Raw genomic sequence first — 17,180 nt, forward strand, 5'->3', positions numbered from 1 at the left:
TGGGAAACAGGACAAATGTCCATGGTTAATGAAATGTTCACATACCAATATGTAGTGTTTTTTTTATTTGCAATTATAGGGTTGGGTGGAGAAAGAAAATGATGACACATTCATAAATTATACATTCATATACATTTGTAATAGAAACACAATTAACTTGTGGGTGATACTTTCCCACTGATTCTTACTTGACTGTCATGCTAGACCTGTTGCAGATACATCTCTATCCTGGTTATTTTGAATTTGATCAGATACATCATCCTGCTACACTTTGATGACAGGGCAGGGGACAGCTATGGATGTTTAGTATGTCAGGCAATCATTCATTCTATCTGCAAATCGCTGACTGTGATCACCATATACAGAGTTTGGCCTGAACATTCAAGAGTCAGACACACTGACATCAGTTTGGGATGTTAAGTTTTAATTCCCACATGCATTTATTTCTGTAGAACCACACTGAAGCTTATATATTCAGGAGTTATTACTACTTTATTTATTGATACATGACCCTTTCTGTCACTCTCACACATCCTGCTATTTCACAGTTCAGGTTTGTACTTCTAGGCTTTGTTCACATATTAGACCTGTGGTGATTCAAACACTTTCCAGCAGCCTCAGTTCTGTCATGATTCAGCATTTCAACAGGGGATATATCTCACATGTGATTAACTCAGCTTCTGAAGCTGTACCCTTGAGACCACTGCAGGTTATACTACATTTAAATAATGGTGGGACATCTGTATTACAGAACTATTTATTTATATCAGTTATATTTCCAGTTTCACTTGCATACTGACGAACTTGGTGCAGCCATACCTGCAGACTTTTACTTGCTGCTTGCACATTCTATTACTTTTAATCAATACACTGCAGTGTTCTGCTACGTGCTGCATTATAATATTTATTTACAAGTACTAGGTGGGGTTACTAACCTGCATGGTGGCGCAGCCGCACCAACCTCCGCTCATGTGCCATGCGATTCGCAGAGCGGACACCTGCAGCTGTAATACAAAACAAGTAATATTGGAATACACATCTCCTTGGTATCAGCTAGTTGAATTCCTTACATACATAAGTAAAATGTATCTTACTCAGTAGTGGGGCGTTGGGCATATCCCGGGCCTCCTGGATCCATTGGGTCAACTGGTCTTGCTTACGTCACTTCAGGTCCGCATGGTGGTGACGGACCTGCTCACCAGTGCGTGGAATGCCAGTAGCACTGGTCAGATCATGAGCCAACTGGTCCCATGCCTCTGCCCTGTATGCTCCCCATGAGACCTGGCCCTGCATGAGTTGGGCCTCATGATGGTGAACTAGGAGCCAGACCATGTATCTGGACTCCTCAACGCCCCAGCGCTGTGCTCGAAAGCAACGTCCCTCCCCTACTCCACTCATTCTGCCTGCAGGTCTATTCTACAATCGTTTATGCTGTGTATTCCTGCCTATGGGGCTTATATATGCCGATTTTCCTGCACATTTCTATGATTGGTCATTTTGGAATTGTATCAACTTCACAGAAACTGCTTTATCATGCTCCATTTTGGATTACATCCTATATATATGTGCTATTTCTGCATTTCTAAGTACTGCTGTCATGGCTTAGTGGTTTATTACCTTGACTCTAGTACATGGTATCCTTGGTTCAAACCTGACCACTGACTTTTATATTTTAGGACTGTCTGGCAATGACTTCAGGACCTGTCAATCAATCATGCCAAAAGCACTTTTAAACACTTTAAAACCAGGTCTGCGCTCGTTTGTGCGGAGCTCACGCATGCGCATCGCCGGTTAGCTTGTGGGAGCGTCGCGCAAATGGTGTGCGCTGGGTTACACCTTAATTGGCTAGTAACACACATGTTAACCATAGCGCAGCTGGTTGCACACAGTTTGAGCCTCTTAAACCAGTCCTTAGCTATGGGCAAGCTGTTTGCAGTTTGTGAAACACTACTTAGCTACGGGCACTCGGTCTCACTGCAGTTTAGCTATCAGTACATTTCTAAAGATTTTTATTATTGTATTACTTGCAAATATATGCTCCATTTCATTCCATTTTACAAAAGGAAATACTTTTACATTTCTACAATACTGTCTGGGGCCTTTTTAGTGCTTATTTACAAAAAAAAAAAAAAAAAAAAGGTTATTGTGTGGGCTCGAAACTTGCCTGCCTGCTCTAAAGCCGACAACTCTACCGCTATGCTATTACTTCTTGGCTTACTTTGCATATTTAGTTCTTATTTCCTTTTCCACTTATTGCTAACTGCAGTTGCGCTAGTAGCACACCAGCACGAAGCACACAGTAGCAAACATTTACGGGATTTAAAAAAAATAAAACAGTTTTTATTTTCATTTTACAACATCTGTTCACTTTTTACATTGCTGGTCTGTGGTGGCATGTGTTGTGTAGTGTGGTTATTCACATTTCCATGGCTTCCCTCGTGGCTGTTTACTTTTAGCCATTCTAGACTTCTGGGGGCGTGTCTACAGACATGCCCCCTACTCTCTTACACGGACCGTGTAAGAGTTACAGTGTGATTCAGCATGCCTCATGCACCTCATGCATATGCATGACATGCTGACATCACACCGTTTAACTGCAGCCTCCGTGTAAGAGTTATAACTCTTACACGTTGGCTTCCTGAATCCTGCCCGATGTCTTTTTCGGCTGTGAAGCCTGTTCCTGTGAAGTACTTTAGAGTGAAACTGCTAGCATTCAAGGCATTTTGATAGGACTGTACTAAAATAAGGCAATTTAGGTAGGAAAAGATACAATGTACTTTGTCCTGCTGAAAGATATCACTGGAGCCAGACATTGTCCACTGTACCCTGAATATTCCAAAAGGGCAATGTGGTGAACTGCTTGTGATTTCCTCTTTACAATTTTTTTGCTTAATAAGAAAAGCTAAACATCAAGTTTAGTGTTGCCATGAAGGATCTTTGAGGAATCAGTCTTACAGCCCTTGCAGGGTATGCATTTTAAATGTTGGTACTTTAAGAAATTGGCTTAGATGGGGGAGATCCAGGATGGGTCTCCAGGGATCTTTTTTTTCCTGGGACCAAGAAAAGTTCTCAGAAGAACACTGTTGGCATCATTCACTAACAATGTAAGTGAAAGGTTGGAACCCTCCTTTTGCATTCAATTACATAAACAGATTCTTAAAAAATGCATTAACAATGCAAGTTTTTCAATGAAACATACATTGATGAAAGTCTGGCCAGTAAAATACAGGACTCCTGATAGATAGATGGATAGCTAGATAGATAGATAGATAGATAGATATATAGATAGATAGATAGATAGATAGATAATGAGATAGATAGAGAGACAAGATAGATACAGATAGATATACAGTAGATAATAAAATAGAAACTTGTGGCAAGCCATGCATCTCATTGTCATTCCACCAACAAACATCACCAGGCTCTAGGACCTGTTTAAATGTTTTCAGTTACAGTAGCAGTACTCACCATGCTCCAGTTTATTGCAGCAGCACATGCCATATTGAAAGTCAGATAACTAAAAATGTAAAGCACACACATTTTGCATTCTAAACACAATGTTATACAGTGCAAGAAAACATACAGTATTACTATATTTTGTATGGCAAATATGTTTTATGTGTAGGCAGTTTGAAAAACAAAAAAGTAAAAAACAAATCTTGTCTTCAAGTTAAAGAAACAAAAGCAAATATCATTAAAACATAATCGTTATATTTGGCTACACAGGCAGGAAAAGCTGTTACGTGTGCAACTTTTTGTATAAAATGAACTGCATTTCATGCATATGTTTTTTTTTCTGATTGGCAAACAGAAACACAAGTACTATTTCATACACTGTTACATAAATATGAATAATGTTAAAACAAAACAAGATGCATATGAGTACAAATGTTGTTTGGTAGTCAGCTATCTACAAAATTAGTGCTGTTATGTAAAAGGAGTTAATGTACAAAAGTGTCAATTTCCTATATTTTACACTTGCTGTTTTTTCTGTGAAGTGTGCAATCATTTGTTAATGCATCCTGAAATGGACATGCATCCTCTCCAGAAACAGTTTCCTGTCTTATGTCCATTGATTACCAGGACAGTAACAAATTGTCATGTGACCATGTTTGAGGGAAAAGCAAGTTTTGTGAAATCAATGTTTTTCTACATATATATATACTGGCCAGTACTGATAAAAAATTAGCACATTTGCATAAAACGGTTAAGAAGCAGCAACTAGCAGGGAGAAGGTGATTCAGAGACATAAGGAGCAAGGCTACATTAGGGTAAAAATAGCTCAGTAAGCAGCATATGCAAATGACCACACTGATAAGACTGGGACTGCAATACTAGGGGCAGTAAAAAGGTAGCTTGGTCTGTCCAAGTTGGGAAACACACAGGGAGGCTTAAAGTGAGATTGTTTCTTTAGCCAGAGAGCTTTGGTTTAATCACTTTTCTTTGAGTCTATAAATTCAGTGAGTTTGCTCATCTCTTGGCTCGGTTCCACAGAGCTTGTCGCTTGATGTCCTTGACTGTGTTCCCAGAGAGTTTAGCTTGTACCTGGTGGCATTCAGGCTAGGATGAATACTTTAAATTGACATATTGCACTTTACTGAGTTATTTTTGAAGACTGCTGCCATATTTTCACATTATTTTATTGCATTTTCTGCATTTACTCACTGTAAAGTATGTTTGCTTTTCCTTGGTCTAGGGGCTGGTGGTCTACTTTAAAATTACCTTAAAGTGCGTGTTCCTCATTGTTGACATGTCTGTCATAGAATCACCTTGCAATTACTTGTTGTAGATAGTTGCTTGATTTGTTTCTGGTTCATTTTCACCCTTGGCTAACTAAAATATGTTTTTACATTAAAAAAAGCTGGAATGGACATTCTAGTGGTAGTAGAAAGGTAGCCTGGTCTGTTCGAGTTGGAAACACACAAAGAGGCTTATAGTGAGATTGTTTCATTACCTGGAGGGCTTTTCCCATTGGTTTAATCACTTTTATTTAAGTCTACAAATTTCCCTGCTGTTCACACAGTGGTATTTAGCAGTAACTTGTGCAGAAGCAAGCACTTAGAAATGAACTTTTCCCTGTAAAACTTCCCCTTCCCCTGTAATTTTACCCAGTACTCCATTGCACAAAGAGCAACTTGTTTGTGTGTTGAGAGGCACTGCTGCATGAACTCAGTCATACATAGTCTAGTTGTAGTTTCTACCCACACAGTGCCTAAATTAGCCTGCTGTGCCACCTATTTGTAGTTCACCTGAAAAGATCTGACACCATGGACAGGCACTTTCCCAATTTCTGATACCAGTTTGGTAGATAAGCAGTGGCGGCTCACGCCATTGGACTACAGGGTTGCAGCACCCCTCCAGCTATGAAAAAAAAGAAAAAGAAAGAACAACAACATTTTAAAAAATAAAATATTATTAATATACTATTGTATACTGGGCTGGCTGCTTAGCTGCAAGTCCAACTGACTCAATGTTAAAGTCCCAGAACTTGAACTGTGCATGCCCAGCGAGTTCCAGGTTTAAAGAAAAAAACTAGTTTATTTAAATCCAGACTGCTGTAAAAGCAGTCCAGATTAAGAAGAGAAGGTAGCAGTGTTGATGCCCAGAAGTCTATGTGGTTTCTAACTGCAGTAAAGTGGAAGGGGATTGGACTGCCACATCCGCAGTCAAGTAAGTGACGTGGATGGCTGGATGACAACTGATTAGTTCTCGCTCTCTACCTGCGCTTTGTGTGCTCAGAAAAAGAGAGTGAGAAGCAGTCAGCAGTAAGTATGTGGATTAATTCACATTTGTTTTATTTTGTCAATGCCTTAGGTGCTATAGTCCACTTACAAGGTTAACAGTAATTGAGTAACTTAAGCAAGTGTATTTTTTTAATAAGAAATCTGCATCTCTAACATCTGGATGAGTTTAATGTTTATAACTTTGCATGATTTGCAAAATAATTCTAGGAAATCAGAGACAATCAAGTAGCATACCAGTACTAGAGCCTTCGCTCCACTGAAGTGCTGTCATTTTGTCTTTGTTTCCTGCACTTCTGGATGGCACAACAAAATGTGCCTGCTGACATACAGCAAAAGAATTCTGACTTTGTGTCTTTCACATGACAAAACAGTCTCCATAGGCTTCCAATTGCCCATTCTGTTGCACAGCTGCATTTATCTTCCCTGCTTATTTTACAGCATGATTAACAATAGCCTGGTACCATTTATTCTGACCTCATCTCAGATTCTGTGGAGTGGGTATTCGCTCAGGCTTAAAATGGTCTTACAGCATCAAAAACATGGTCCTAGAAATGTAGATGGTCCACTGATAGGTTATTACAACCCACAGAGAAAACAATTCAGAATTTGAATCCTTTCTGTTTGTTGGTTTGGGGGCTTTTTGGAGTTATCCTTTGAGCTGTTCAGAGCTGAAATTGCATAAGAAGACTGTTTTAAATATAGCCTTGGCTATTCTCATCTCCTGTCATTAGGATCATTGCTTTGGTCTAAATAAGATAACTGGGTTCTGGTTCAAACTAATTGCACAGGTCAGCTGCAGTATTGCACTGGAATTACTGAGGCAGAGCACGTTTATTTGTGTACTAACAACTTCAATTTATTTGTAGGATCGCATTTTACTGGTGCTTTGTCCAAAATACAGAATATGCTCTAGAATGGCATTCTGCTTCTTAGTTTTAGCAAAGTTCACTGTAAATAGCTGTAGTTTCATCCATTTGAAGTATTGGTCTCCTTAGCATGATTGTGCTGCACATAATGAGTAAGCATTTTTTTTCTTGGCATAATTTATTACAAGTTTGTCCTGGATGGGGCCAGATACTGTAGTAAGAGAATGAACTTTGGATTGCCGGTTTGGTCAGGTCTATGAAGGGAAAATGATATGAGTGTCCTGGTTTTCCACCTGTCCTGTAGGAGTACTGGAGCAAGCATGACACTTTGGAATGACCTGTGAGTGTCAATGTACTTGTGTGAAGGCACTGCACCAAATATCTGCATCCTCCTGCAGAATTCTGGAAAATTGCCTGTGTAGTTTACCCAGTAACATCTACCTTCCCATTAGAGCCATTAGCCAGATGGTATGTGCCCTACCCCACACACAACACACTAGTGCAACCCAGAAGACTGCTAGACTTTAGGAGGGAGATTAAGCCTTTTTGATGCAATACCAGGAGCACAGGGCCCTAGGGAGCAAACCTCTGTTCCACCAGTATTGAAAAAATGCATATTTGTATATCTTTATCATCATCAACCTCATCATCATCAACCTTCTTTTTCCCCATTTTCTACATGGGGTTGGGGTGTCATGTTAACTGTCACCATCTCTCTCTCGCGATTCAATACCACACTCCTGCCTTCTTCAATACTTATATCTGACTGTGGCAGATTTTCTCTCATACAATCCATCCACCTCTCTGCTGGATGTCCTCATTTCCTCCTACCTTCTTCCTGTCTGTCCTAAATCTTCCTCACCAGATTGTCTTCTGCTTTTCTGCACATGTGCCCAAACTACCGTAATCTGTTCTCTTTGATCTTTTCTGCTATTGGAGCTGCTTTGGTTTCTGCTCTTATGTCCTCATTTCTTCATCTGCCCCACATTGTGCATCCTACCACCCTTATCAGGCACTTCATCTGCATCACCTCTAGTTTTTTTCATCTGCTCTGCCTTTACTGCCCAGGTTTCTGTACCACACAGTAGTACTGGTTGCACCAATGTTTTGTACACCTTACTTTTTAGCTTCTTTGGCATTCTTCTGTCATAGACTACACCTGACACTCTGTGCCTTTAGCCCTTGGCTTGACAAAGTACATTAGTGCTTCTGCCTCATATATGGTCACACGCTGTATATTATAGCTGCACAATTAAGAGCTGCCCTATAGCTAGAAATATTACATTTTCCAGGCAGAATCATATTGCATATTAAATAAGATTTTTGCATTTTAAGTTCAGAACTCTTTAATTCTGTTTGTCTACTTTTCCATCGTAGTCAGCAGTGGTACAAAATACATAACACAGCTAGCTGTTAGTTATGAGAGTTGAATCATAATTTCAAAGCCAGTTAAGCAAAAGTTATCAGTCAAACTTTTCTTGGTTGAGACAATTATCACTGATTGTGATGGACACTTTTGCAGGTAAAAGGATGCTAAAATCAAACTCCAACTTAAAAGCAGCTTTCTCATATTACACTTTATACTATGAGTAATTTCTAGGACTATTTAATTTACACTAATGAGTTTGGTATATTGATTCAAGTGTATCCTTTTTAAATAAAAATGGGAACATGTATAAAATCAATATGAGTCAAATGTAAGTTATAAGCACTACATATAGAACAGTTGGCAATACATATCAATACTACATCCGAACAACATAACATTTTCAGTGCAAATGTATTGATAGGAAGATATAAGACAGCTGACTATTCCTAGTGAATTAAAATGTAAATATTTGCAGAGGTTTACAGGTCATGAATCCATGCAGATGACTTGTGTACCATTATAGATGACAATGCCTTACTATGTCAGTACTCTGGGGAAGAGTTATTTATTTAGTAATTACTTTTGTATAGCTAGTGTTCTCTGCAAGAACGACCTTTAAACTATTAAGAACTTGTTGGTTTTCAGCTTATTGTAAAGATGTCTAATTTAGCTGTAAATTTATTCATATTATGATGCCTTGTTTTATACTTGTGATCTCTTTTAGATTTTTATGTACAGTTGGTGTACAGGATTTGGAGGATGCAACATTTACACCTTTTTTGTATGTTTGATATTTTAGCTGCATTTTCTTTTGTTGGAAGAGAGGTTTACTATCCTCATGCCAAGTCTGCTTAAAATGTGCAACTGTTTTGTTTAGCAAATGGCTTAACTATTGTGGTATAGAGTTTTAAAGCAATGTTAGTAGCACCACAGGTAGCATACTTGCGTCTTGATGCAAAAGGCTGTAGGTTTTACTCCCACAGCATATGCATTTGTATTTTATGGTGCTGCAGTCCTGAGTATATCCTCCTTTGGATAGGGATGCCTATTAACCATGAACCTGTTTTTCAGTTTGCCATCCATTCCCTATTTCAACATACCAGCTTACATTTTTAATGTAACATATGCAATTTATTCTTCAAGGGAAGCAGGCACTGAATTTGTAGATGAAAACACTGAAATATAAAGTTGTTTTCTAGCAGCAACCTCTTCACTAGATTCAGATTTCTTTAATGTGGAATTATTCAGATGACTTTTACTTCTGCAGATATTGTGCATATTGACGGATACTGGTGGATTTTAATGATAGAAGTTTGAGTGGCCTTTTATGGTTGAAATGTTCTGAATTGGGCAGCTTTGTTATTAGTGGTTCATATGTTTTGTTTCATTGTTTACTGGAAAAATGTTCAAAACTATAAATTTAAAATGCTGTCTAACAATTGCTGCTGTATTATACAAGGGATATCATTTAATTAATATATTTTATAATTGAATAAATCAGGAAAGTGAATCAAAGAACGTGTGCATGGTCCTAAATGTGTGCAAGGGGCCTATGATTTGAAAACAGCCCAAAGGTAAACCTTAACCCGCCACTGGCCAAATGCATTTTCTTTGAATGTGGGTTTCAGTGCTGTTTCAATGAATGAGCTTCAAAGGCAGAGACATTTTAATACTAAGCTTATTTTCACTGTAAGACTGTATTGCTTTGTTAGCAAATGTCTAGCAGTGTTTATGCTATAAAATTTGAAATAAAAGTTGTAAATTAAATCCAAATATCTGTAATCACTGTAGAAGTAAAGCACAGAACAGTATAAACAGAGGTTTTAACACTGGAGGCAATGTGTTTTGGGGACTGTTGATGATTTTCTTTCTTTAACATAATACTCTGGGAGGGTCAACCATATGCTAGTGATCAATGTCTTTTGGGGGCTATTGGTGACTTTTTTTTTAATATAATATTATGGCAGGAGTCAAAGAGATACTAGGTATGCAGTGTGTTCTGGAGAGCCGTTTATGGATGACATCTGTTTTTTTTTTTTTAACCTAGTATTTTTACAGGGTTAGTCAAGATAAATTAGGATGGCTTAACAATGTTTTGTTGTTGAAACAAACTTTACTTTTGCATGAGTAAAGTGTGTATGGGTGAACTGAAGTAAGATCACATGCAAGATCTTGGCTATGTGATGTCAAAGAAATACAGTAATGTAACCATTGTCTTCTATTTTCATTATTTTAAACCTTGTAGGCTCAAAGCAGATTTTCTGGGTAGGCAGTTGGGATGGGGCAATGCTTATGTACAAATGGAATGACTGCAGTTCTAGCTTGCTTTGCAAGGCTAATGTGCATTTGAGTGAAGTAAGATCATCTATAAGCTCTGAACTGAGTAATGTTTATGTGAAGAAAAGAATACTTATCTTAATGACAGTATAGCCTTTTTTTGTTGTTGTTTTTGTCTTTAACCTTGCAAGATCGAATCAGACACTGTGGATGGGGTATGCACTGGGAATTGGGGCTGGGTGTGAATTAAACAAATTGCCCTGCTGTTTACTGTTGTAATTATATATTTGCAAAACTGTAATACTTTTTGTCTGTATTTTAAGATGAATTTGAAATAATTAGCAAGTTAATGAATACTTCTGTAACATAGCTTCATCCCTTTCTAGTTGGCCACACCCCTTTCCAGCTGACCACACCCATTCAGCTGTATCCTGCCCCCCTTTGGTTTGAAGTCACCAGCCACCACTGTAGATAAGTACATCTTTAGAAAAGGTAGGAATTATCGCATGTTCATTAATAACCAAGTAATCCTTACAGAAATGGTTACAGAATGTGAGAGATTTAATTAAGCAATATCACTGGAGACAGCACTTGCACAAACACACTCAAAATAGCCCATGTTCTTTGCTAAGGATGGCCTGCACCTGTCCTCTCTAGGCTTGCCAAACTCACAAACCTTCCAACATAGCAAAACCTACCCAAGGGAGTCTAAATGTATTGCTGCTCAATGCCAGGAGCATAAACAAGAGACTCCACTCCCTCAAGGCTCAACAAACTCACCTTAAGACTAGTCAAACATGATGATGTACGTGGCCTGCTCCATGTCCAGATTTCCACAGGCAAAGTCTGATATATCCTTGCCAGTTATGGGTCACATCTATAACCCACTATTCTGTCCAATACCATATTCATGGGCCACTTCAACTACCTCACAATAAAATGGGATAATTACACAACTCTAAACTACAGGCCCAGAGATTCTTTGACTTTGTAAATGCAAACATCTTGGACCAGATACTCTCTGTAGGGTGCAATTATACTCAGCTTGGTACTCATAAACATGGAACAACAGTTTAACCCCCATGTACTGCTCTCCCTAGTAAGGTCAGATCCCAAAGCTGTCTACATCATAATAAATATCAATTCTGTGACACCAGTTAACACTGTAATATTTAGAAACTATTCTAAGTCAAACTCCATACTACTAAGTGATAACCTGTCAAAAGTTAAAGTCACCAAATCCTGGGAACACAGAATTGTTCACAGAAGTCCTGTACAATCATGTCAATTAATGCATACAGACAGCTGTACCAACCAGAAATAAGCCCAGGACTAACTTAAAAGAAAAAAAAATCACCCTGGTGGAATCCAAACATAAACAGGTTGTACAACAAAAGAAAAAAAATCATAGTCAAGATTATGATGTGCTATGCCCAAATGATAGGGTAAAGTAAGTCTACTAAAGTCAAATATGAGGTAAAGATAAAGTCCCAGGCAGAGGACAAACACAAGACTTTTTTAGCAATATCAGAAACCTTAAAGGCACACAGTAATGTAAACAACTGATTGTACATTGAATCACCTACATGGAGAAGGAGGCTATAACAAATCTGCTGGCCAACAAAATTCTGCTCTGATTTTACCCCCCACCCGACATTCCCCAAATAAATACCATCAAACAATCCCCTCCCCAACTATCACTAAGGAACAGGTCCTAGATATGCTGTCTAAGACCAAAAGCACTGTATTGATGATTCCCAAAAATATCCCAGGATGCCTCCTAAATACAGTGAAATATGACCTATTGCGGCCACTGGAGTCACTGCCTAACTATAGCCTCTAGATAGGTTTTGTTCCACGTGAATGAAGAACTACAAAGGTCATACCTCTGCACAAGGAAAGGGCATTAATGGACCCTGTGAACTATAGAACCATAAGTGTGACTAGTCTCATATGCAAAGGCATGAAAAGAATTATCATGAAAATAACTGATAAGGACAACACTGGATTCAACCCAGTCTGGTTTCATCAGGGGTATAGCATGCCTTCTCAACCTGGTGAACTTCTTTGAGAAGGTCACCAAGGCAGTGGATGAGGGAGTAATGGTGAATACTGCCTACCTTGATCAGGCTAAGTCATTTGATACAATACAGCACTCAGGTATTGTAAGCAAACTCACAGATACAGGCATAAAACCCTATGTTATGCTCTGACTAACCAGCTGGATGTCAGATAGGGCCCAGGAAATTAGGATAGGGGAGACCTCCTCCACAAAAAGGCTGGTCACTAGATAATTCCTTAGAGCTCTGTGCTGGGTCTGCTCCTTTTTGTCATCTACTTCTGGAAAGTCAAGGCCAACATCAAGGGCCTCTAGATGACCAAGTTTACAGATGATTGCAAACTTGGAGCAGTCATAGAAGGCATTAACATTCTACAGGAAGTACTAACACAGGAATGACTGCTTCCCCAGCCACTGCTTAAAACTCAGTGCCAATAAGTGCAAAATACTACTCTTAAGGAGGTCAGTCAACCTAGGGAATTACCTTATGCATAACACACTCATAAGAGTAGAACCAGTAGTCAGGAATCTAGGTGCATATGTAGATAGTAACCTGGCTTTTGACCAACACATGCCCAAGGGAGTAAGAAAATCCTTATATGCTGGTCAACTTATATGCAAGGGCATGGAATCTTGGTCCAAAGAAGCTATCAATCCACTGTATTTGGCCCTCACCAGGCTCATCATTGAGTACAACACCCCCTTCAGTATATACCTGACCAGGCACATGCACCAGCTGTAATGTCCACAGATGTTCCTCACAAAAATAATACAGGATGTAAACAGTATGTGCAATGCAGATTGCCTGTCTCTATACTCTGTTTCCTACAGATTGTTGAGAGTCAGTCTATGCCTGGCATACAAGGCATCCTTGGCTCCCACTCTGTGGGACCTTTTGCATAGCTGCCAAATGAGTAGCATCAGAATTATTCAATCTAAAGATTTAAACTTTGCTGCAACATAAATATACATTGAAGGAACAGGTATCCCTTCTCTGGAACAGACCTCCAGACCATCTAAAGCAGAGTGCTTCTCCAGCCCTTTTCAACAGAAACCTGGTCCAGTGGATGGGAAATCAGAAATACAACCCAGGTCTAGCACCTATGTCCCTAACAGACAGAGGAAGCATGTAAATCTTGCCTTAGCTTAAATATACCCCACAAAATAACTTCTAAATACACATAAGCATGTGGGATACAATTAGAATTCTTGGCTAGGCTTATGAAGGCCCCAGTAGATGTTAGTCTAGTATACACCTATGAGCCAATGAACCTATAGAAATGGCAATCTCATTACAATCTCATTGCAAATGAGGAACTGTGATTATATAAATGATGCTATGATGGAGTGATTCATAAATAGTAGTACTACCAATAGCAGTATAAATATCACATTGGGTCTCCCCTGAAAAGAGGCCACTAGTCCACTGGGTCTAAACCAGCCAACGAAAGGACAATATATATATGTGTATGTGTATATATATATATATATATATATATATATATATATATATATATACAGAGAGAGAGAGATAAGCAGTCACAGTGTACCACAGTGTTCTCCTATTCGGAATGGCAGGATTTACCCTTGGGGAGGATTCTATAATGCTTGTGATAGCAGCACCAGTAAAGGATTAACAAATGTTAGTGACCAGTCTTTGAATGATTGTCAGTGAAATGGTTTGCTTCATTCCCTTGTGCCAGTGCAGACAGTACAATCAAATCCAAACTTGTCATCACTTAAAAGACCAGCAAATTGTAGACTTGTTCTTTGTGGCTAGGGATACCATACAGGAACTTGCTGAATAAACACATATGGAATCAAGGTGAATGCCATGCATAATCACTCCCAGTGGACATTAAGGTATGTGTTGCTTTAACCATCTTAGCCCCAGAGACCTTACAGCAACCTACCGGAGACACTAAGAATTTTGTAGGCATCACCCTCACATATCATGCACTAGTTACCCAACATTATGCTGCAGTACAATAAGACATAAATATGATTCCATGCACCATGATGTAGATGCTTTATACCACCATTTATTTCCCCTGAGAGCATATAAGACATTAATTACACACACTTTACCATCAAAGCCCCACCTTATCCACAGGGTTTCAGAAACATCAGCAGGAAGGGCTTCTACTGTCTCAACTGCTAGGTGGTTTGTAATGCCCAGTTCATCATCTAGAATGGTTCTATGCACCATCCAGGTAGATCCCCAGTTCTGTTATCTGCATACATTTGATGTATAATAATGTGTCCTGTATGGTGAATTTCTAGGGGGTTGCTTACTTGGAAGATGCACATGTAGGTGAGTTTGAAGACCAGTTTGTGCAGTTGCAATGTATTTAAGTACCAAGCCATATATATTGATGTCACCACTGCATGTTGCAGGGGATGCTAGATATGCATTATATCCATACTTGATGATTCCCATCTAAATCTCCCAGACCATTTCCGATATGGCATATAATATTGCAAAAGAATGTGGTGGAATGCATGTTAGCCAACTTGATGGATGTGTCTACTGCCTTGATGCATTTGGTGAGACACTGCATTATTCATCTGAGTCTTTAAGCCAGATGTTTGTAGTTCACACTATGTCACATGTCATGGTTGTATGGAAACATCTTCTGCAGAAAATAAATATCTTGGCAGAGCCCACTACCCTTTTATGAGCAGCAGGCAAGGAGCTAGGCAGCTAGTCAGAGGAGCAACATGCAACAGTGAAACCAAATTGTGTGGCAGAGGCAAGCACAATACTTTGGAGTACTGGCAAAGAGGTGGTCTCTGGTCCACAGCTATAGGCCATAATGCAGACAACCAAGTATATGATAGGTGTCATCAAGCCTAGGTTATGCTAGACAATGTATGGTCTGCCTGCAATGTACATTAGTCCTTACATTATCCATACAGTTAGTTGGGGTGGGCAGATAACAATCATCATCATCTGCACAGATGGGGAGGACACAATGTCAAATTACAGAAAAGCTATCAAAGGGAGCTATAGGAGGTAGATGTGGTAGCCATGCTGTCTAGGATAGGCTGCATTGTGTTGTGTCAGAGATCATATCCTTCAGTGTCGGGGTGGAGCTGTCATGTTCTAAACATTTGCCATAGTGCAGTGTGGTGGCCTGTTATTTTCGAGTTTGACACAGTCCAAGATATTGTTGGCTTAGAACTACAGGAACATGTAAGTGTACCCTCATGAGGTGTCTCAGGTCAGAAACCAAAAGGTTTACTGCACCCATGACCCAGATGATGGCCATGAGTAAGCATGGCACTCTACCTACAGAGGATATTGATGGTGTAGAACTACAGCAGTAAAAGTGCACAGCCCAGTGAGGCCACTTAGGGATGGAGGCTGAGGAATGACTGTGGCCATGTATATAAGAATAATTACAGCCATATGTGGTGTCTTCTGTGGTCAGAGCCATAAGTGATGCCTTGTCATGAATAGTCTGTGTCATGCCTAGCCTGTGACTTGTCACCACACGTCTAGACCCTTCCATAGCCATAGACAAAAATTGCCTTCAGATTTACCCTCTGCCTCATGGATGCACTAATTGATACAGTGCAGGACAGCAATGACTTAAGCACCACTGTCGGCTCCCCGTCCCTATATTCCATGTCACTGTATAGGTACCGTAGGTCAACATAGAGCCCATACAGTTATTGCATGTTGTCCCACAGCCCACACAACACATTCACCATCTTCACAGAGGTGTGGGTATCAGATATCTGTACTTGGATCAATGACTTACACATTTGTGAATTAAAGCCAAGTGTTTCACCCAGATGAAGGTCAGACCTGGAGGCATGGTGGTGCCACAGACCATCACTCCTTAAGCAATGCATCTTACAGATTCCATCTGGGCTGATGCTTTGTCAGAAATGCTGGTACTGAAATGAATGTCAGTGTTGTACTATCGATTGTCCTTTGTCAATCTCACCCCTAACATCTTACACTCGAAATAACAACTTAATTTGCTCCACCCTAGCTAATGCTTTGGGTAAATACATCCTGGGTTAGGTCAATATTATGACTGATGAAACCACTGTTGTTTATTACTGTCATACACTGGCATTGTTTAGAAAGGCATTTCTTCATTTTTGGCAGATAAGTCTGCTTTATAGTAACACTTTTTCCTGGTTGTGTCCACCCATACTGGAACTAAAGTACTGCTGTGGGTCCAGTTTACTGCCCACCTGTCTATTCTTTTATGTACATGCAAATATGTGGCATATGAAAGTTGTGTATTTTCCATCACCGTGGTACTAAATGAATGTACAGCTTTTGTGTATCATTCATTCGTTTCTGTATCTAAAGGATTATTATGAAAATATAGAAAAAAAACATAAATTACAGTCCAGAAGTGAATATACCTGAACACCTTCTTTATTTATTCTTTTTTTACCTAGGCGTTAAAATCATAATGGCAGCAAATTCAAATGTGTTTCACACCTCATCTAAACAAATCTGTTTGCAGTGGTGATTGTAGTTTATACAATCAAATACTCCTTTTCAGGGCTATTTTTAAAAGCAGTATATTTTGCTTATACACTTCAGCAAATCAAGTCATTAGTGTATAGGAAATATTTCATTTCACAATGTTAAATATTTGTATCTTTATTATTACCCCTAAACTATATCTATCAACTTCTAAAAGTTAACTACCATAGCACTGGCATTTACAAATCATAGATGAGAGTTAGAAAGAGGAGGACGTCATTGTTTTCCAGACTAGAGTGCCTTGATAATCTGGACTCCATGCATTTACTAATAAAGAGTCTCTGGGATTACTTCAGTTATGTTTGCAGCCTTCAATGAGTCTTGAGAGCAAAAATATGAGCATTATGTG

Source organism: Protopterus annectens, chromosome 1.part0, assembly GCF_019279795.1.
Source record: "Protopterus annectens isolate FY-2018-M chromosome 1.part0, PAN1.0, whole genome shotgun sequence".
In the NCBI taxonomy this organism is placed as follows: domain Eukaryota; kingdom Metazoa; phylum Chordata; order Ceratodontiformes; family Protopteridae; genus Protopterus; species Protopterus annectens.